Source organism: Alligator sinensis, unplaced genomic scaffold (assembly GCF_000455745.1).
Source record: "Alligator sinensis unplaced genomic scaffold, ASM45574v1 scaffold50_1, whole genome shotgun sequence".
Classification (NCBI taxonomy): Eukaryota; Metazoa; Chordata; order Crocodylia; family Alligatoridae; genus Alligator; species Alligator sinensis.
This window is the reverse complement of record NW_005842059.1, coordinates 241421-263498: the sequence shown is the minus strand read 5'-3', so window position 1 is coordinate 263498 and position 22078 is coordinate 241421. Positions and strand designations below refer to the sequence as shown.

Genomic DNA, 22078 nt, shown 5'->3' with positions numbered 1-22078 from the left:
GGGTCGTTTCTGACTCGTGGCGCACGAGTCATTTCCGACCGTACTGCGCTGTAGCTTGTCACTATGGCGACATAGTGTCTTGTATAAGTGTGCCCAGAGTCTAGCAATAAGTGAAATAACTTACACTAGTTCACAGCTGCCAATTCACAGGAACTTGTACTTGCTTGAATAAATCTCTGGACTTCACCACCTGGGTCTCCAGCCGTTGCTTTAGTAAAATGAGAATAATATTTAATATTTACCCACTTTGCCAGAGTGTTGTGGACATCAGTTAGCATTTGTGAAGGCCCTTTGGAGGGATGCCAGGTTTTGTTACTGTTTAATAAAAGGATCTGTGCTGAAGGTTATCATCAGACAAGAAGACCTGGGATATAAAGTTAGGAAAATGGGAAAAAAAGAGGAGTGGCTTCTTGTTATTATGGGATTCTTACAGAATGGGACTAAGAACATAAAACTGTGGGAATCTGCGATTTGGGATGTTAAGGCCCAATTGCTGTAGTTCTCCTGCTTGCATACTCCTGTCTACCCAATGTAAATGAGAGGAGGCTCAGTCCCTGTATCTTCACCTCGTTCCCGTTTTCTGTATGTTCTAGAAGAGACATTCAGCCAATAATTCCTCCTATTGTCCACGACTGGGATATGTGCAGTTGCACCCTCTGGTGCCAGAATAAACGAGAAGAGTCTGAGCAGTTCAGCTGCAAAAGCAATGGAAAAAATTGAACCAGGAAGAAAGCTTTTCTCTTCTATGAAATTCCCTGAGTTTGGCAGGCTTGCAAGCCCCATAACGATAATGGAGAAGGAAAATCCATCACATGCAATTGTTAGTTTGGGGCTCACAAAACCCCAATAAATCAAGTGATGAATTAGCAAAGCATCTGTTTGTCTCCTGAATGTTTTATCATTTAATCGCTGCTCCTTTGGCTTCCAAAATTGGTTGCTAGGACTTTATTTATGCTGGAAGGTATCGTCACTTAAATCGCATGCATTTTCTGGAGTGTAGTCCATATTCCCCTTCAGTTCCTTTGCACTGGGGTTCTTTCCCCTTCTGTTCGTTTTATCCAGTGCTCATCTCTGAGTTTTCCAGTAAAGGCTTTCACTGTGTTATCTGAGCGCTTGCCCCATAAGATCAGTAGCAATGGAGGGCAATCTAATATCACCAGTGCAGTCGTGAGCTAACCCAGTTCCTCTGTTCACACTTGCCAGAAGTGGATCATGTCTCTAGATGGGCCAAACACACATTTGGATCAGAATCCAGCATTGAAGAAGACTTGGTACAGACCTAAATTCTTGGTCCAACACCTCATAGCATACAATAGCCATGGACTTCAGACCTGGAGCCACAAGTCGGAGATGCATGTCCAAGCAATCGAAGTTTGGGGGTGCTCAGAATCACTGGGTGGTGACCCTCAGTGAAACTTTTCATGGATGGTCCAAAGCACTGGGCCAGAAGGCTCCAGGTACCGACCACCACCCCGTCTGAAATTGAGAGTCTGCAGCGCCCTGCTCAGCTGCTGAGGCTCCTACATTTCCATTCTGAGTATGTCCAGAAGTGCTTCAGCCTTGATACAGGGAATGTCCATGCGTCACTGCAGCAAAGACTCTGAGAGCTTATGATCTAAGCAGGACAGACAGAAGATGAGAGAGGGGAAAAAACAGAGAGATATAGCAGAGGGCAATGAAGATGGTTAGGGGGCTAGGGCACGTGACTGCTGAGGAAAGGGTGAGGGAACTGGGCGTATTTAGTTTGGAGAAGAGAAGACTGAGAGGGGATTTGACAGCAGCCTTCAACTCCCTGCAGGGCGGTTGCGAAGAGGATGGAGCTGGACTGTTCTCAGTGGTGGCAGATACAGAACAAGGAGCAATGGGCTCAAGCTGCAGCAAGGGAAGTTGAGGTTAGGTATTAGGAAGAACTTTCTCAGGAGGAGGATAGTAAGCACTGGAACAGGTTGCCCAGAGAGGTGGTGGACTCTCCATCCTTGGAGGTTTTTAAGACCTGGCTAGACAAAGCCTTGGCTGGGATGATGTGGTTGGGGCTGGTCCTGCTTTGAGCAGGGGGTTGGACTAGATCAGCGTTTCTCAACCCACGGGTCATGAACCAAAAGTGGGTAGCAAGCATATTTGAAAGGGTTGTGAGCAAGTCCCAGAAAAACATGGGAAAGCATGGGTTTCCTCTTGCAGGCTGGCAGCATTCCAGTTTGCAAGGAGTTGCTTGGGGCAGCTGGAAGCAGCGGGTGCACATGCGTCTGTGCGCACACACGGACATGGCTGGCATGCAGCCAGGCAGGGTTGTGGGAGCAGCCCCAGCACCTGGATGCAGGTAAGTGTATGGGGAGTGGGGGCTGGAGGGCCAAGGCTTGTGTGTGGGCATGGAGGGGATGGGTGTCTGCGTGGGGGACGGGGGTGCCTGTCGGCACTAGTGGAAGGTGGCCCGGGGCTGAGGCTGCATCAGCTGGAGATGCTGCTTGGGGGGCAGGAGGGGCTGTGACCAGGCTGCTTGGTGCAGCACAGGAGTCCCAGCCCTGAAGTCAGCCGTTGGCACTCTGCCCAGGTCTTTTTTTTAAGTTTCCTTTGAAATTCTCTCACAAGAAACTTAAAAAAAGAAAAAACAAAAGAAAGACATCTTTAACCAAACTCTCTTAGAAACCCTCATGTCACCTTTGGGATGTGTTTGTCAACTAAAGTAGGACCTAGAAAATTCAGAGAGACCAGCCTCTGACGTCCATCCATACCCACATCACCCTCCTAATCTTTAGCCATTTCTAATCTGTAAGTAGGGACCCAGGCGGTGCCAGCAACATGCTTTTTTAAAGCAGAAGCAAGTCTGTCTGCTAGAAGGACTTTAAAGGCATAAAAAGCTTCTGGAAAAGTCTGTTTCATGCTGCACCCACCATTGTAAAATCCTTACTCTGCCACTGCTGGTTCTTATCAGCCATCACACCTTCAAATGCAAAAGGTGCGTCTAATATTAGCCAGGAAATGTCTCAGTAAAGACCTGGACTTTTTCAGCTAATCGGTATTAATAACTTCCTATGTTTGAAGACAGCCCATAGGAAATGCAGGCTGACTCATCTACCCTGTAATTAGATGAACTCCTCAAGAAAGTGCAGGTGGCTGCACCGCAAGGCACATTAGCCAAGGTGTAGAATATGCTTCTGACCAGAGGGCAGATAATAGCTGCAATAATTTCCTCCGTTGGTCTGATATAAAAGAGCAGTATTTCTGACAGACTTGGCATCTGGTTGGGACTGAAAACTCAAGCAGCATTTTTCAAGTCACTTAAGGGATCTCTGTAATACCCAGAAACCATTGATTTATTTTACGCTTGCACAAATTACTGAGAAATAATTACACCCAGGATCCCACCAGAAACAGCAGAGATCCCAGTCCGTTCAAAACCTGGGGTGTGCACAGCACCACGATCAGAAACAAAGATATTTGCCTCCTGTGTTCGTTTTCTGCAAAGTCCAGCTGTATATCATTTTTATGTATCTGAAGGATTGGGTGTAATGCAATATGAAGCCATGAATGGGATAAAGTTACATATTCTCCATTGATTTTCCATTGTATCCATTATCTTTAATGCTGGAATGTAGGTTACTTTTAGTGGCCGGAAGCCTCTTCACCCCAGTGCTGACTGGTGCTTTACGAAACTCAGCCCCTGGTGAGAGATAAAATCAGTGGTGAGTAGCTGGGAGAAGACAGATTTTCCCAAAGTGCCAGCTTAATGGAGGAGGGCTGGTGCACCCATCTGCAGAGCATGGTTGAAGGAAAGAAAGAGAGAAACCAAAGGGGTAAAGCAGGGAGCAGAAAAACGAGGGGTGGAGGGGAAAGAGAAGAAGAGATGGAGCAAGAAGGTAGGGAGAAAATGAAAGAGTACAAGGAATGGGAAGCAGGAAAGCAAAGAGAAGTGGTATCATGCTGGGTTGTGGGTGGCCAAGTCGGCAGCCGCTCAAGGACCAAGGTGTTAACCTGGGTCAAGAGGATGAATGGAGTCAAGGCATCGGACCATGCCAGGAAGCCAGGAGCTCAGTCCTGAAGCTGGAGGGTTGGGCAGATGGCAGGGTCAGAAGGTGCGCCGGGTTGGGATACCCAGGAAATCAAGCCAAGGGTTGGATTAGGAGGCTGAAGGGTCAAGCAGAGTCTGAAGGCAAGCTGGGTTGGCAGACAAGAGATCAATCAGAGATCCAGTAGAGGAACAAGCAAAGAGCAAACCAGCCTGGGTACAGATAAAGCTCTTCTGCTGACACACTTCCTTTTCCAGATCAGGGATTTATATGGGAAGGAGTTAGGGGTCATCTGACCCTGGCAGCCACGCCGGTGTCAATGAGAAAAGCCAGTTGGAGGTTTCTGGCCATCTTGGATGAGCAGCTGTGCAGGGCAGGCCAAGGCGCAGGGCCCGGGACACAGCCGACAAGTGCTCAGGAAGTTGGCTCCGCTGTTGAGAAAGCTGGAAGAGTCAGAGCCACCACGCTGGAGCTAGATTTGACCCACCGCTAACTTTTCAAGTCACATGCTCGAAGCCAAGTGTTAACATAATATAACTCACTCTCGCAAGTAATTATTCGTAACTCTCTTTCCACATTACATCTGTGTCCAAGGAGTGAGCGGTGGCATTTTATTTTTTCTGGATTAGGAGAAAAGTTCATTTTCACACTTCATGTGTTGAGTCCCAAGGAAGCCAATGTGATTATTCATGTGAGCTACCACTCCCCCGCATGAGAAACCAACTCACAGTCTGGTTTATAGGAGAACGAAGCCTCCTTTACTGCAGGAGTGGATATAATCTTGACTCGAGTCACCAGTGGTGCCTCTACAATGTATTTTTAAGTTCAAAATTCTTCTGAGAATGGCCCCATCATCTTCTGACCTTTACTGCTTTCAATACCACTGCTGACACCTGTGACTAATTTATGATCTACGAGTCCAAGCTGTGACCAATGCAAAAAATCTTTTCAAAATCTCATCCAGGTTGGTTAGCACACTCTGTTGACCTCTGTCAAGAGATCTTGTCGGCACATGGAGCTATTCCGCAATATCTCCATATGTGGACACACTTATTCTGGAATAAAGAGTGCCTTGTTCTAGTTCAGCTTAATCCACTTTTACTTTCAAGTGTAGACAAGCCTTCAGAGCTCAGCTATGACTGAATGCACGCAAAGAATTTACTGCAGCAAAAGGGCAAACTCCATGGATTTTTCCGCAGTCGATAGGCTTGGTGAAAAATAGCAACTGAGCAGGCATTGAGTGACACTTAGGGCTATAATGTTGTGCAACTAGTGCAAGAAAATCTGCCATGAGAACGCCATGGTGTGGCCAGGAGTTCGTTATTTTTGCATATGCTGGAAACATGACAAGTGCTCCTACCCGAGCGGCTCTGCTGTCATCCTGCATGCGCTTCACAGCAGGTGTTACCAATAGGATTTCTTTTTGCTAGAGCCCCCGAGGATTGACACAGCAACTCGTCCAATGTAGTATCAAGTGAACTTTTATAGTAACCCCTAGGCAATATTACAGGTTTCCTCCCCGTAATGGCAAGGGGCTCCTTAGACATTACAGCAGCAACCTTCGGGGGTACCAGGCCTCGGGTCCTCCGCTGGGTGTGTGAGATCTTAGTTCCTAGCTCCCCGCTGTTTGAACGGGCACGCCGCAGCTGTGTCTGTCCTCCCAGGGTCACAGTATGCTAACAACACACCTTCCCGTTGTTTGTCCACCACTCTTGTAACTTCTCACCCCAAATCGTCCAATCCCCTGGCTCTGTGCCAAGCATTCCTTATATGGTGCACCAATCCCCTGGCATGTGCCGGGCACATTTCTTATAGAGAAACCATTGTGCCTTGCTCACCTAGCACACCAATCACAGCCCTCATCTCCCAGTGCCACAAAAGGCACTCTGTTCAATGTTGTTGCTTAATTCTGGGAAGGCCTGGGCTGCCTGGCCTCTTGCCAAGAGCCTTAGCATAACTCAGTTTGCCCGCTAGAGCAGGAACCCTTTTCTCAATTAAACAGCCAATTAAAACCCACTTTAGTGCTTAGCAACTGACATCAACAGGCAAGGCATAGCTGCCTTCCACAATGGGAACTTAATTTGAATAAAGGGCAACTAATAACGATCTTTGAAGGCAAACTAAAGTTAAAAATTGATTAATGATTTTCTTTGAGAAGGTACGCTTCCCCCGGGTGCCAGCGTATGTGCCTCTATTCTTCCCAAAGCTTCGGTGTTATATCTTCCTAAGAGAAAACTGTAGTGCACACACTACACGCTGCCAGGATATATTTAAAGTCTCACTGGGCACGTCTATACAAGTGCATTTGCTGCATAGTAACCAAAATTACTGCACAGTACGGGCATGTGTCTATACATGCATGCCCATACTGCGCAGTTTATATGGTGACTTATGCTGACTTGAGTGTAAATTTGATACCTGCATCATGCAGGTATCAAATTTATGCCGGATTAGATACTGCGCAGTGATGCACGTGTAGACGTCTTACTGTGCAGTAGCACCGTGTGTGGACTGACTCGGGACTAACTTTAGTCCCGAATCAGTCCCCACACAGTGTTAATGCGCTTTAGTGCCTGCATGTGTAGACACCGACCTATTCCTGCTTACTGCACAGTAATTTACTGCGCAGTAAATTTAAGGCGGAGTAAATGCATGTGTAGACACGCCCACTGTCAATATCATGTCAGGTTTTGACTGAAAGAAAAATCCTCCTCCTGGCATACGATGGGAGTTTGTTTCATGCAACCAGACTTCTCTGTTCCTCAGCAAGAAGACTTCGGAAAGGAGAACTTCGCTACTGTCACACGGCACTACATTCAGCCATATCTTTAAAAGCAATTCGTAATTCCAGACGGGTTTCATAAACAGAGAAGGCTTCTTTGAGTTCACTAACTTAATGAAGCCCATATGGCTGACTCATGTAATAAATATTCAATCATTCCAAGGAAAATCATTTAAAAAATCTCCACCACACACAGTGCGGTTGCCTGCGTGGTCTAAAAGTAGATAACTAGCCACAGTCAAGTCTCTCATGCTCTTCTAGAGCACTGTCAAACATCTTAGTTGACCTTTAGTGAATTAGTTGTAAAAGAAGGTGTAAAACCATATATTATATACACACATTTTGCAATCCTCCATACCCTGTAATTATGTATTGCAACTATGCTGTAAACAAAGTTTGCTGCTGGAAACCTGCATCAAAGTTACCTGCACCAATGAATTAAAAAAAAAATGCATTTCTGTAATACTGATTCAGAGTTCCTTCAAGGTTTGTTCTGTTGTATACCCATGTAGAAACTAATTAAAATATATGGTTACAAATGTGTATAAGTTAGACAATTATATGCTCTAAGCATTCTCTGTTTGTGTATGGCCAAATACACACCAAGGTATAGTACAAGCTTTGCCTCCTAATAGGTATGACTGAGATACCCCAAAAAAGGCCCTTTTTCTACCATGAAAGCTATTCTCCCATTAAAATGAAGGGGCGAGGGTAGCATACCTTGAGCACAAACCTGGTTCAAAGCTCACAGAAATTCAGCATTTGGCAGCTTTCCATTGATTTTAATGGAACTTGGGCTAGAAATCAAAGTCGCCAAATGAAGCCGATCAGTTGTGCCAGGATACGTCTCGGCACAACAGTTCCACGTCACTGGGTGAAACGCATGTCACCTGTTGTCCTGTCCCTTGGTGCTGCGGGACAAAGAGCGATGCGCTCAGCTGGGGCTTGAGGGGCCCAGTCCTGCGTGAGCTGGGAAAGCCTGTGCAGGACTGGGCCCTTCGAGCCAGGGGAGCGTGTACCTGGCTTTCCCGGCTTACAGAGACGCGCACCCAGGGAATCTCCAGGGTGCACCATTTTAAAGGAGAGAAATTTAGGATGTCCTCACTTACACAGATGTACCCCCAGGAATCCTGGAGATCCCAGGGACACATCTTTGCAAGCAGGAAGCCCTGATTTTTCCCTCTTACAGAGACGTGCCTTGAGCTTCTCGGGGCACATCTCTAAGTGGAGATAACTGGGCACACGCTCCCAGAATTTGAAGGCCTTATTCTGCATGGCAACTCCCAGGATGCACGGGATCAGGCCCCTCAAACTCCTGCAGCACCTGCCCAGAGTGATTGGAGAGTGTGGGCTGCTAAATAACACCACCAGTTAATACCATTTTGTTGTGGCCACAAATTTTGGGTATTTGTAGCATGACAAAGCTCGTGGATGTCTTGGGCATCTATTTCCACCCTTGGATCAAGCTTGTATGATTCGGTGACAGATGTTAAACTGGTCCCAAGGGTCAAACCCTGCCCTCCCTCAACAGCTACGTAGGGTGGCAGTGGAAAACAGCAATGCAACTGTTGCACTGTAGAAAGACGACACTGGATTTATGAACCCCTCTACAGATAGGCTAGTGCCCAGCCTAGCTATTTAGTGGTTATGCAGGGAACAGCTGCCTGATTTTCAGAAAGGAGCTGTAAGTGCAGATCTACCCTTGTAGGCCATCTCAGGCCTTTCACTTCCGGACAAGAGCAGCTGGGGTCAGAGAGATACATGTGGGATGCTCAGAGGGCCCACAACTGCCATACAGATGCCTGTCGTGATGGCCCAGGAATATGTTCTAGCACACTTTATCCCACATATGTCAATGCGAGTTGCCCCAGGATAGCAGCCACATATGTCTGTACATTCACACTTCAGCCCAGAACAAAATGGTTTCTCCCACAACAAATGCGACATCTGTTCACAACCCAGTGTTTCCCTGCGTGTATGATACAGCAATTAAAAGCTGGAAGCTCATGGGGAAGGGGTTATTAAACTTACACAAGATGCGGCCCAGCTCATTCAAGTTTACAGCTTGGGATGAGAAGGCGCCAGCCTGCCAACACACCAGTGACAAGAGCATGTTATCGATGCTCTGGAAGGTGCCCCACGGGTCTGGAGGAATGGCTGCAAGTGATAGGAAGATAAGGATTAGTTCCTGGAAACAGATTAATAGACAAGATAGACACATTTATTTTGTGGTTTCATAGATTCATAGATGTTAGGGTCGGAAGGGGCCTCAATAGATCATCGAGTCCGACCCCCTGCATAGGCAGGAAAGAGTTTGGCCACTCTAACTGTGAAGAAGTTCTTCCTAATGTCCAGTCTAAATCTGCTCTCTGCTAGCTTGTGGCCATTATTTCTTGTAACCCCTGGGGGCGCCTTGGTGAATAAATACTCACCAATTCCCTTCTGTGCCCCCGTGATGAACTTATAGGCAGCCACAAGGTCGCCTCTCAACCTTCTCTTGCGGAGGCTGAAAAGTCCCAGGTTCTCTAGTCTCTCCTCGTAGGGCTTGGTCTGCAAGCCCTTAACCATACGAGTGGCCCTTCTCTGGACTCTCTCCAGGTTATCCGCATCCTTCTTGAATTGCGGCACCCAGAATTGCATGCAGTACTCCAACTGCGGTCTGACCAGCGCCCGATAGAGGGGAAGTATCATCTCCTTGGACCTATTCGTCATGCATCTGCTGATGCACGATAAAGTGCCATTGGCTTTCCTGATGGCTTCGTCACACTGCCAGCTCTTGTTCATCTTGGAGTCCACTAGGACTCCAAGATCCCTTTCCAATTCCATGCCACCCAGCAGGTCATTCCCTAGGCTGTAGGTGTGCCAGACATTTTTCCTCCCTAGGTGCAGCACTTTGCATTTCTCCTTGTTGAACTGCATTCTGTTGTTTTCTGCCCACTTGTCCAACCTGTCCAGGTCTGCTTGCAGCTGTTCCCTGCCCTCCGGCGTGTCTACTTCTCCCCATAGCTTTGTGTCATCTGCAAACTTGGACAGAGTACATTTCACTCCCTCGTCCAAGTCGCTGATGAAGACATTAAAGAGTATCGGTCCAAGGACCGAGCCCTGCGGGACTCCACTGTCCACACCCTTCCAGGTCGAAGCTGACCTGGAAGTCTGAATGCATCTACATGGCAATTCCAATTGCTTAGTGATCATCCTTGGAAAAGTTGCAAAACAAAGTCAATCATAGAGAAGTAGAGCTGGAAGAGACCTCTGGAGGTCAGCTAGGTCACCCCCCTGCCTGAGGCAGGATCACCTCTACTCAAACCATCTGGTAGAAATCCTTGTCTAACTTACTACTGTACTAAAACTATGCAATCAACCCTCTCACGCAGCCTAATCTGCCACAGGTAAACCAAGGGGACAACAGTGGTCCATGTCCTAGTGCAGCAAGGGTTGTTAAAATGTGCTTGAGAGATGCAAGGAAGAGAGCTGCAACCCCTGTTATAGCTAAATTCCCTTTTGAGCCCAAATGTGGTGATGAGTCTGACCCAGAGTAGAAAGGCAAGGCTCTCCAACCAGGGACCTCAGGGTATTTGTCCTAACAGGAGCACTGGCACACTCCAGTCGACATCCCCAGCCTTGGCTGCAGCCAATACCCAATGCATCTGAGGATGGTTAAAAAATGCCCTGACATGAACAAACTGGTAGAATCACATAACATTACATACATGGACATGATCACTAGCAAAGACAGATGCCTGCTCTTCTTCTTTTGGAGCTGTATGCAGCAGCCCAAAATCCGAAATCATGATCAGGCTGAATTGGAAAGTTATTTTGCACCCAACTCAACATAGTGAGACAGTAATGCTTTAGAAGAGCATCTGCTATCAGCATCATTAGTATTTCTTTTCAAGGACTTAAGTTAGAGTTTGTTTCCTTAAAGATCCCAGTAAACCTCACTAGGTCAGCAAAGTCATTTCTTTTGGCAAGTTGATTATTGTTCAAAGAGCTGACCAACAATAGCACCGTCTATACTGATGTGGTTTTAGACCAGATCTCCCCTACTAGCTGCAGCTACTGCTGAGAGGGTTGGGTTCATTGCAATCTCACTCGATTGATTTTGTAGACAGATTTTCCCCTCCAAGGTATGCTCACTAGCAGATACAGCTCTATTGCTTATTAACACAATGATCACTCTTCCCTTTAGATGCTCAGACTGCAAACTCCTCACAAAGGGACCCTCCTTTCTGATGACTGACTGAAAAGGATTTAGGTTAGATATGTGGGCCCCAAACTTTCATTGATTTGAAATGTGAAGTCAATGGGACTTAAGAGCCTAAATACTTTTTTTTTTTAAAGAGGTCATCCTTAACTTACAGTGGGTGCCACTGTACGTAATCACTCCTCCAGCTGCTAGCATGCAATTAATTCAGCCAAATCAGTATTACATTAGCATCTACAAAGATCACAACCCAGAATCTACTGCAGCATGTGGGAAAAGACTGGATGATAAAACCCATTAGTTCTTACATGAATGAGCAAACTTATTAGTTTCAGAGCTGCAGGATTTTAGCTATAGGAACATCACACTATTGTTGAATCTGACTTAACAGTGCTCGATTAAGATGTTATCCTGATTTTTCAGATGAGGGCATTAAATAAAACCATGTCAGAGCAATGGAGAGCTCTCAATTTAGGAGGCCAGGCTCTGCAGTTAGAAGACACCAAAAAAAAAAAAAAAAAGAAAGAAAGAAAGAAAGAAAAAGGAGCTTAACACTGATAAATCTTATAGCATGAACAAAACTGATTTATGGCTCAAGTGAAACATCCAAGCTCCTGACAGCCAGGAAAGCAAATCTTTAAAATATAGTTACACACTATCACTAGAAACTTTACCCTATTGGCTTCACACTCAGAAGGTTTAAGCTGCAAATGGCAGGAGAAGATTTATGTGCTCTTCTGAACAAAATAAGTAAGGGTAGGAAAACTTGACCCCACAGTTTTGAGACATGCCTGCCATAAATAACCGACTGATCTGGGCGCTAGCAGAGCCATTGTCAGGCGTGGAGTGCCTGCTGCGATTCAGGCACCACATAAAATGCTGAAGGTGCCAGCAAAACAGACATGGCCAGTGACTAAACATGATCATCTTCCCGGAGAAATGCTCAGGGGAGTTAGTGAAAAATGGAGCCTCTTTCATCTCAGCCATTTCACACCGTAGCTGCCGACGAGAGGGATATGGAACCATTGCATACCAATGTGTAGTGCAATAGCAAGGCAAAAGAGTAAAGTTTTGCCTAAGTGAGAATGATTGCACAAAGCCCAGGTTATGGAGAATTGAGTCCAGCATTACCACCCGAGTGAAGATGATCCTTAGAAAAGTGTCCTCTTTTCTATCATGAGACCGACCAGTGCTTTCTAATGCCAGCTCTTTGCTTTCCAAAACCAAAAAAAAGTTCCTCATTTCAGTCATCAGACTTGAGAAAGCTATTGAGAGCTGGAAGCCAGAGGCAGGTCAGTGTGTGAAAAATGATAATTTGCTTTTGTGTTCTTGGCTGACAGTCCTTCTGGTCCAGCAATTTCTACTGTACATCACAACTTGTGCATGACTACTCTCTTCCCAAGGATGCTGCTCAGCCTGTCTTAAATGATGCCATGTCTTTTGTTCTTTACAAAAAGTAACAGGAAGTACAGCAGAGGTAGAGTGTCAAATAGCCGTCTCTATTAAATAGACAAACACACATGGCCTAACCATCCACATCATAAAATCATGGATTAGAAAGATCGGAAGGGACCTCTAAGATCAAGTCCGGTCCCCTGCCATGGGCAGGAGGTAACTGGGCTCAAACAAGCAAAATGAGATGCTTGCCCAGCCTCCTCTTGAACACCGCCAGAGATGGCGACTGCACCGCCTCTGCTGGGAGTGTGTTCCAGTTCTAGTTACCGACGAAAAATAAGTTTCTCCTTATGTCTAGCCTAAATTTTTCCTCTACTAGCTTGTGCCCATTGGATCTTATCCTCCCAAGGGGTGCCCTTCTGAAGAGTTGCTCCCCTAGCTCCCGGTGTTCACCCCTGACATACTTGTAAGCGGCTAGTAGGTCACCTCTCAGTCTTCTTCTACTCAGACTGAACAAACCCAGATCCTGACATCTCTCCTCATAGGGCCTATCCACCAAGACCTTGATCATGCAGGTGGCCCTTCTCTGCACCCTTTCGAGCTTATCCACATCACTGCACATTGAAGTGCAGTGCCCAGAACTGGACACAATACTGCAGCTGCAGTACCTCCAATGCCGAGTAGAGAGGGAGGAACACCTCTCTGGATCTACTAGCAACACATCGGCTGATGCACGCCGGACTTCTATTTGCTCTGTTGGCAACTTCATCACACTGATGGCTCTCATTCATCCTCTGGCCAACTGTCACCCCAGACCCCGTTTGGATGCAGTGCCAGCCAGTGGACCACCACCCATCGTATAGATATCATGAAGGTTCTTCCTACCCAGATGGAGGACCCAGCACTTGTCCCTATTGAACCTCATCTGATTGCGTTCAGCCCATAGGACCAGCCTGTCAAGGTCATCCTGGATCTTTGCCCCGTCCTCAGATGTGCCCGCATTTCCCCACAGTTTGCTGTCATCCGCAAACTCAATCATTGTGCTTTCCACTCCCTCATTCAGGTCACTGATAAAGATGTTAAGGAGCATGGGTCCAAGCGCTGATCCCTGGGGGACACCACTGGAGACGGCCCTCCAGGATGAGGCCACCTCATCAATTACAACTCACTGGGATTGGCCGTTGAGCCAGTTGCCAACCCACCTCACCGTAGCCTGGGCTAGGCCAGTACCCTCCAACCTGGTTGAGTAAATTTCATGGGAAACAGTATCAAAGGCCTTGCTGAAGTCTAGGTAGATGGTGTCAACCTCCTGTCCCATGTCCAGCCGGTTAGTTACCTGGTCATAAAAGAACACCCAGTTTGTTAGGCATGACCTCCCCTCAAAGCCATACCGGTTGTTTCTCAGTACCCCACTGTTGCAAGCTTGTGGTTGATGTCCTCCTTGACAATTTTTTCAAAGATTTTTCCCAGGACTGAAGTCAGACTGACCAGTCTATAGTTAGCAGGTTGTCCCTCTTTCCTTTCTTAAAGATGGGCACCATGTTGGCCTTCTTCCAGTTGTTAGGGACCACTCCTGAGTTCCACGACTCTTCCAACAGCCTCGTTAAAGGCACCGTTATGAGGCCCATCCATACTACTGCTCTGGCTTTAAAAAATACAGATCATGCAAGTACAATAAGAGAGCCTATAAAGTACTTAAAGGGATATGGCTCTATTCTCATATTTTACAGAAATACACTTTGTGTATGTGACTATGTCTACACTTCACTAGGTTGCTTCAGGGTCTTTTTTTTCTGAAAATATCCTACTGTCCCAGAAACTTCTTTAGAGCCACCTAAAATAATCCAGTTTCTCTTTTCTTCAAGTATTTTTTTTTTTTTAATAAATATATCTTTTTATGGCTGAGACAGGGTTTTCTTGAGCACCATTGGTAAGGATGAAGCAAACATTCAGGGTGATTAACAGCATTGAAGAGACTTTATGAATGCTCAAAGTACACTTTGACAGAATGGGTGGAGTGCTTCTTGATCAACTAACTTAAGACATTAAGGGCATGACCCTTGTCCACCTTATGCACCCCACCAGAAAAACCTGGCACGATCCCAGTTGTGAACCACGGTTGTGCCTTGTTCTCAGCTGGGGTGCTACTGTCACCAAATAGAAGTGCCCTGCATGCTTCATGGGGACCCAGATCAGGAAGTGGCTGTGGCAGCAGTGGGCCCACATCTGCATTAGTTTTATCTGGACAAGGAGCAATGGTTTAGTTGGAGATGTTCCTGCTTTGAGCAGGGGGTTGGACTAGATGTGTGACCTCCTGAGGTCCCTTCCAACCCTCATTTTCTATGATAACTTTAATGCAGGCAGGAAAGCTGGCTCCTGTTCCAGCCCTTCCTGACCTGACTCCACACGAGGCATGCAGGGCAGTCTCACTTGACAGCAGTGGCTGCAGTAATGTTGAGGCAACATCACCCCCAAAAGGGTCTCACAACACACTGGGGTGCTGCAGCACCCTGGTTGGGAACCACTGGTCTATTAGTGGGCACAGGTAGACTTAGAGACACGTAAGTGCAATTCTACTGCAGCCTCTTTTAATCTCCAGAAGCCCATTAATGAATCTACTCTTGCAACACACCATCTTCTTAGTTTCAAGTCACAGAGAAGTAGTGAAGAGAAGGAAGAACTACCCCCTTTTGCATTGAGTCCGCTTACGTGTCTATTAAGAATAAGATTTGGCCCTAAGGGCGTGTGGGACACCTCCAGGAATACCCATTCTGGCCTATGGTGCCTTTCAAACTGGGAGCTGTAGGAGAAGGGCCCATGATTAGGTGCAAGCTTATGGAATAACGAATCAGATATAAAAGACTTCCTGCCTCTGGAGCAGGGCAGTCGCCCAGGGATGCTGGGGGTCATTGAAGACCTCATGTGCATCTCTCCATAGAGAAAAGAGCATGTTCAGGGAAGGGCTTAGGTGCTTGGTCCCTGCTGCTTTGGGTGTGCTTGCTCTTGTTTGACAGTAAACCTGTGGCCACCCCCAGGAAAAGAATCTTGCTTAGCTCAAGACTTTGTGGGGAGCTTTACATTGATCTTTTCTAGCTGGTAATTTTGCCTGCCAGTTTCCAGTCCAACTCTCGTTTGCAGTTAGACTCCTAAACACTCCCTCGACAGCACCAAGGGACTTCAGTGTAAATGAAAAATTAGGCCCTAAATTACTGGGAAAAAATTCTCCACCCTGAAAAATATGCATGACTCACTGTTGGACCAGAACTGGCATCAGCAACACTAGCACATTGCAGTTTTTCTGTCTCTCTCTCTCTCCCTTTTTTTCCTTTTAAAAAAGCACATTAATTTGTATCACTGTTTTGTCACTGTATTAAGAAAAAAGCAAAAGCATCATTGGGTCTTGTTTCTGAAAGAAAAGCAACACGTACTGTACATGTGCTTATAAATACGTGCATGCAGACAGTATGTTGAAGTGGTTTAAAAAAAAGTGCCATCATGTACGTAGCCAATGTGAAAATAACCAGCTATATTTAAAACTAGAACCAGCCTTCATAATGTATTATTTTAAAAGGTCAGCTAGTGAGGGCTTTTTGCATGAAGAAATAAAAAGGCCCTCAACTGTCCTCAGTCCAAAAAGCATCAATAGGGCTTATGAATAGCTGAAAGTTATAACCATATGAAATTTTTAAAGGAAATAGTTGAAGAGACTTGAGTTTACCTATAAAGAGCTGAATTCAGATTTTGGGGTTGTTCCTGTGACAGGTGCTAGAAACTACATCATCCACCATGGCACTGCAGTGGCTGTTGAGGAGTCAATCAGCACTTGACAGACAAAAAAAACCCACATTGCAGCTCATCTTGAAGGACTGCACGTATGATAAGCAGCCGAGGGGAGAAGCCAACAGTGTGTTGAGATTTGAACAGCAAATCAAGGCTAGGGTTGGGAATGAAATTTAATCTTGAAATCATGAGCTTGTCCTCATCAGACATCGGATCCACTGCTTAGAAGTCTTTTGAGATTAGCTCCTTCATGGTTGCCAGCCCCTGCATCATGGCCACTTGTCAAAACTTCTGCTCTTTGGCCCCCATCTGAATCACTTCTAGGAAGCGCGGCCTCTTTTCATTTTGCGTACGGACGGGAAAAACTACAGGAGCAGTTTTGTAATGGAGCTACCATACGTAGAGACCTGCTTCCCACTCCTCACATTTGCTGGGGGTTTCAGATATGAAACTGCAGTTGAGCCTCTAAACAACCCCCCCCCCACACACACACACGAGAACTGGGAGCAGACAGATTTTAGGCAATGTTACATGACATGAATACAACAAGCTGTATAGGAAGCAACGGGGGGACAAAACTGGACATAGTGACAGGAGTCAGAGAAGAAAATGGGCTTTGTTCTTCTCTAGCTGACTCGGGAAGTTGTTCACAGGACTCCCCACACCCACCTAGGTATGTCCACCTGAATTCAGCACCTGGCCAACTAGATTGGGCACACAGTAGAAATAATTTATTCCAAATAGGGGATATATTGGACAAGTCACAATTTTTAAATGCTTCCCTACCCCGCTCCAAGATACCTACAGTGGCCTCCTCTTTCGATTTTCTCCCCAAAGTACCCTACTGGAAAGGTGGTTATCACTGAATACCTTCCACGTCTGTTCATCATGTAGAGCAGCATTGTGAGTTAAAAGAGGATCAGGAAGTCACTAGAAAAAATGGTGAAACTAACTTTTATTGCTCAATGGTATTGAAGAGTGTCCTTCACTCAGGGAAATTGCTGGGGAAGTGGAAAGGGAAGCGGACAGCAAACAGGGCAGAGAGGAAAAACCACCCGTTGTAAATTCATATCATTGGAAAGACCTGACTGAAGAAGCAGAGCCAGATGCCATCAGGCACTCCTTTTAATTAGCCCTTCTTTGTGTTTTTCTTACTGATGAAAAATAAAAACAAATACATTGTGTTGACAGCTCTATCTATAGCCTAATCCTCAGATGAACTCACTCATCAAAATCTCCCCGTGTAGCAAAACATGTTATAAACCTGTTTCTCAGCTGTGTGAATCAATCATCTCCAGAACCCAATGGCCAACATCTCTGGAACCCAATATATTTTTATTGCACTAAAAAAGCCAATGGCAGAGCCCAGGGTTCATCCCATCATCCATGCGTGAAACATTTATCTATTAAACTCCCTCTGCATTTTTATAGGAACTGCTCCTCCCTGTTATCAAAGTAACATTTGACAGGTCAGACCTGGAACGAAGAAAACACAACAAACCCAACCGTCCTAATGGAGAGAGCGTACGTGGCATATGCTGATGTTTATGGAATTAGAAGCAAAAGGGACCTGAGGAAGCAGGGGGGCTTGGAGGTGGATACGGTACACGGCCTGTCAGAGAACTTAACGGAGTGTGTCGAGTCATGGAGGCACTTCAAGATAAATTAACAGACATGGTCAAGAGATAAGGGGTAACACACACATATGGGGGTGCAGTCGTACAAGACTGTGCCTTCAGGAAGAGAAAGGTCTTTCAAATATCTGCCAGTATTGATTCATCAGTAAATTATCACCGCCAACATTTTCAGTATGGGAAACTTCCTGGAATAGTTGACGTCCTGCATTTTCCAAAGATAACCCCAAAGGCTAGTATCTATTAGGGGTGTGCGAAGTGGGCCCTATTCGATTTGGATTTGGCCTGAATCAGGGACAGTGATTTGATTCAGTGATTTGGATCACTGTCCCCGATTTGATTCGGCCGAATCTGAATCTGAAGATTCGATGCTGATTTGGAGAATCAGCAATTCAGACATAGACACAGCTTTAGAAGTTTTTTCTACATACCTCGAGGTATCAGCATGGCTTGTGAATGCTGTAATGCTGGGGTGCATGGAGCGCCGCACAGGAGTGCAGGGGGGCCCCCCCACATGCTTGGCAGAGGGCCCGGAAGTGGACTGGAAGTACTTCTGGTCTACTTCCAGGTCTGCTAGGGAGCATGCTGGGCCCCCCCTCCCAGATTGGTGATTGGCAGCAGGGGGACTGTAACAGGTTGCCCTCCCCAGCACCATCTTTTGCCTGTTATCCGCGACCTATGAGGGGCACCCTTGAAGTCCCCTTAAGGTTTCTCGTGTCCCGCTTTCTTCTTTCCTGCCACGTCTTGATGGAAATATTATATGGATGTTCTTGTAAGCGGGAGACTGCCTATTGTATTTTGGGGTTCTCCACCACCATGGGCCTTGACCCCTGTCTTTCTCTAGCTAAACCTCCCCGTCTAAACCCACCAGATAGGGTTTGACTTGGAGGTGTCAGCTCTTTGGTCTTGGGGCTTGTGGCCCTCCTTTTTGCCCCCAATCTGGAGCCCAGCCTCTTGGGCCCAGAGACCCGTCCACCAGCCCCACAGCCAGGGGGCTACAAGTTCAAAGCCGGGCAGCAGCCCTGAACGTTTACTGTCCCAGTTAAAAAACACACAGCTGCACCCGGCCACCTTGGCCTCTGGCGCTGGGGCCTGTGAACCCCAAATACCGCACCCACACTGGCACCAGGGTTCCCACGCTATAGTGAGCCCCCCAGCGAGGCCTTCTCCTTCCCCAGTAGCCTCACCCAAACCACCGGTTATTAATCAATCAAAAATTATAAACAGTATATCCATGCTATAATCGCCACCAAAAATATAATTAAAGAAGGCAGCATGCCAGCTTACATTTTTTCAGGGGTTTGTGCTTCTGCTCCTCACTGTCGGCTATGGCCCTTCTCCTGGGGCTGCTGACGCTTCTCCAAGAGTCCTCAGTCATTCACCTCCTGCAGTAGCTTGACCACTCACCAAGCCTCTCCATGGAGCTCTTATACACACTCCTTCCCCTTTGGCTGCTGGCCCCTACTGCTGCCCAGCCCAGGGGTTTTATAGTCCTGACCGGCCCCCTTTCAGTCACCTGACTAGCTGGCCAGGCTCAGCTTTTAACCCCTGCGTTACCAGCATGCTGTGCCCAGAAAGTTCTGGTTTTAAAGGGGCTGACCTGCCTTCTGGTAACAGGGCTAGGGTTCTGTTACAGGGACCGGAAGTGTTTCTAGTTCACTTTTGGGTTTGCTGCCGAGCACGCTGGGGAGCCCCCCGTGTTCCTGTGGGACGCTCCATGTGCCCCAGCATCGCAGCATAGATGAGCTGCCTGCTACCTAGAGGTTTGTAGAAAAAACATTTAAAGTTGTGTCTATATCTAAAACTCCGAATCTTTCTGAATCGATTCAGAGGGATTAAAGGGTCCTCTGATTGGATTTGGATTTGGAGATTCGACCACCAAATTGGACTGAATTGAATCAGGGACTGAAGCATCACACAGCCCTAGTATCTATCTATTGCATTTCTTTATCCTCCTTTATTGTAGTATTTGAGAGTCTCAGAATATACATGTATTATGGGGTTAGAAGCTGAAGCTAAACAAATTCAGATGAACAAATATATATCCTAAAAAAGGAGGTGTCCTGGGGAATGGAGGTACAGAGAGACTAGAGTGATGGGTCCATGATCACACAGGAAGCATTGGCAGAGAGTTGTGGGTCTCCTGAGACCCAGGGCAACAGGTTACCCCTAGATCACCCATTGCCTTTACTGAAGTAAAAGCAAGAGAAATGTCTTAACATTTTTAAAGCTTATTTTAAAGATCAATTTTAAAGATCAATTTAAAGCTCCCTACAGCTTCTTGAGCTAAGCAAGATGCTTTTCAAACTTGAGTGAAGGACACCAGTACAGTCTAACTTGAAAAGAAGCTGTATTTGTAGTACGTTACTGAAAATGCTCCAGCAGTAATTTCAGGTGTGTGTTTAGGTGCTCACAGCTGTATTTGTGCTCTTTGGCTGGGCAACGAACCACGCACATGTTCACACAGAGATTTATAGTTCACACATAACCTGTGTGGAGACCTACCTGTGCAACTGGGTACCTCTGCCAATATTGTAGACAGAGTAAAGGAGATACTGAAATTTAACCCAACATTAAGGACTTTATACAGGAAACCTAAGTTTAGGATTCTGGTAACATATATCAAAAAGAACAAAAACGTATACAGAAATTGGTAGATGACCAGCTGAATGTGAGCTTGCAGCAAGAAGCAGTAACTAAGAGACAATACAATCCTTACATATATCAAAGCAGGAAAATACCATGTAGTAGGTTATAGTACCTCTGAATGCAGCTTTAGGGAGACTGTTACTGGCATAACATCTCCACTGTTGGTAATCACGCTTCAAAAGAGTGCAGAAAAGTTAGAAAGAGTTCAGAAAAGAGCTGAAAGAATGAGTCAAGATCTGAAAAAACAAGTAGCAAGAGACCTAAGAAACTCTATGAATTTAGTTTCCTTGAGTGAATGTTGAGAGATGACCTGATCCCAGTCTACAAGTATCTACATGGGAGAGGTTTCTGATCACAGATGTCTCTGATTAATGAAAACAAAGTCATAAGGACAGCCAGGGATTGGAAGCTGAAGCGAAACAAATTCAGATGAACACATTTTTAGCTGTAAGGGTGATTTGCCATTGGAACAACATGCCTAGAAATGTGAAGGATTGTCTACCATTGTAAGGATTACATTTTTTATTTATTTATTTACACACACACACACACACACACACACACACACACACACACAGTGTGCATATATACAAATTAGGGCTGTACGAAGCTTCAGGTGCTGATTCTATTTGGAGGAAATTCAGCCTGATTTGGTGGCCAAATCTCTGAATCAAATTGGGAGACCAATAAAAAGGTTCGAATTGAATCAAAGCTCTCCGAATCGATTTGGAAAGGTTCGGAGAGCTTCAGAGATTCGGGCAGTCCCCACTCGCTGCTGCAGGGAGCAGGACCTGGACTACGTGCCAGTAAGCAGGGGGTGGGGGGCTGGAGAGCCCAGCTTCTGGCACTTAAAAAAAAAACAAAAAAAAGCCCCCCATGCAGCATGGGGCAGTGGGGATTGCCCACCCCCAACCCCCCATTTGGCAGGAGCTGGTGAAAGTGGGGCTTTTTTATTTTTAAAAAGAGTCAGGAGCTGGGGCCGAGTGGAGCAGCCACTGACGGGGCTGGGAGAGTGGGCGGGCAATGGGGTCTGTTGGATTTGGAGATTTGGCTGATTCGGTGGTGGCCAAATGTCCGAATCAGATTTGGCCGAATCAGTTCGGGACAGTGATTCATAGACATTAGGCCTGGAAGGGACCTCGAAAGATCATCAAGTCCACTGAATCGAACCACTGTCCCCCAGATCAGCCGAATCCAAATCCAAAGCAAATACTAGCCAACTTGCACAGGCCTAATACATAGTGTATAAAATATATGTTGGCAGTGGCAATAACACAAAAAATATACCATGCACATTATGATACACATAAGCATTATGATATATGTATGTATATAATGTATGTATATATATATTATGTATATATAATATATACGTATATATAATATTAAAGCCTTTTTCTAGAAAGAGATGCTATTGCACAAACAGAAGTTACGGGCTCGATGACAGGATGTATTGTGCAGAGGTCAGATCGGGTAATGGGAATGGTTCCTTTTGACCTTAAATCTATGAATCAATGAGAACAAGGAATGGAATGTGTCACGAAGGCAAATATACATTAGGCAACCAATCAGTTAAAAAGGAAAGCAGCCACTGACAAAAACTAGTAAAAAATTGTTGGTTTATCCCTCG

General features: G+C 46.0%; 1 protein-coding gene across 6 annotated transcripts in view; it reads right to left on the bottom strand.

Annotated features, from left to right (window-relative positions):
* The window catches only part of SLC38A6 (solute carrier family 38 member 6), a 104816-nt gene that overhangs the window by 7894 nt on the left and 74844 nt on the right, over positions 1 to 22078 (bottom strand). For all 6 annotated transcript variants that reach the window (XR_003093940.1, XR_003093941.1, XR_003093936.1 and 3 more), the window contains one exon: positions 8818 to 8943. The gene's annotated coding sequence lies outside the window, so the exon portion shown is untranslated. The remainder of the gene's footprint in view (positions 1 to 8817; positions 8944 to 22078) is intronic.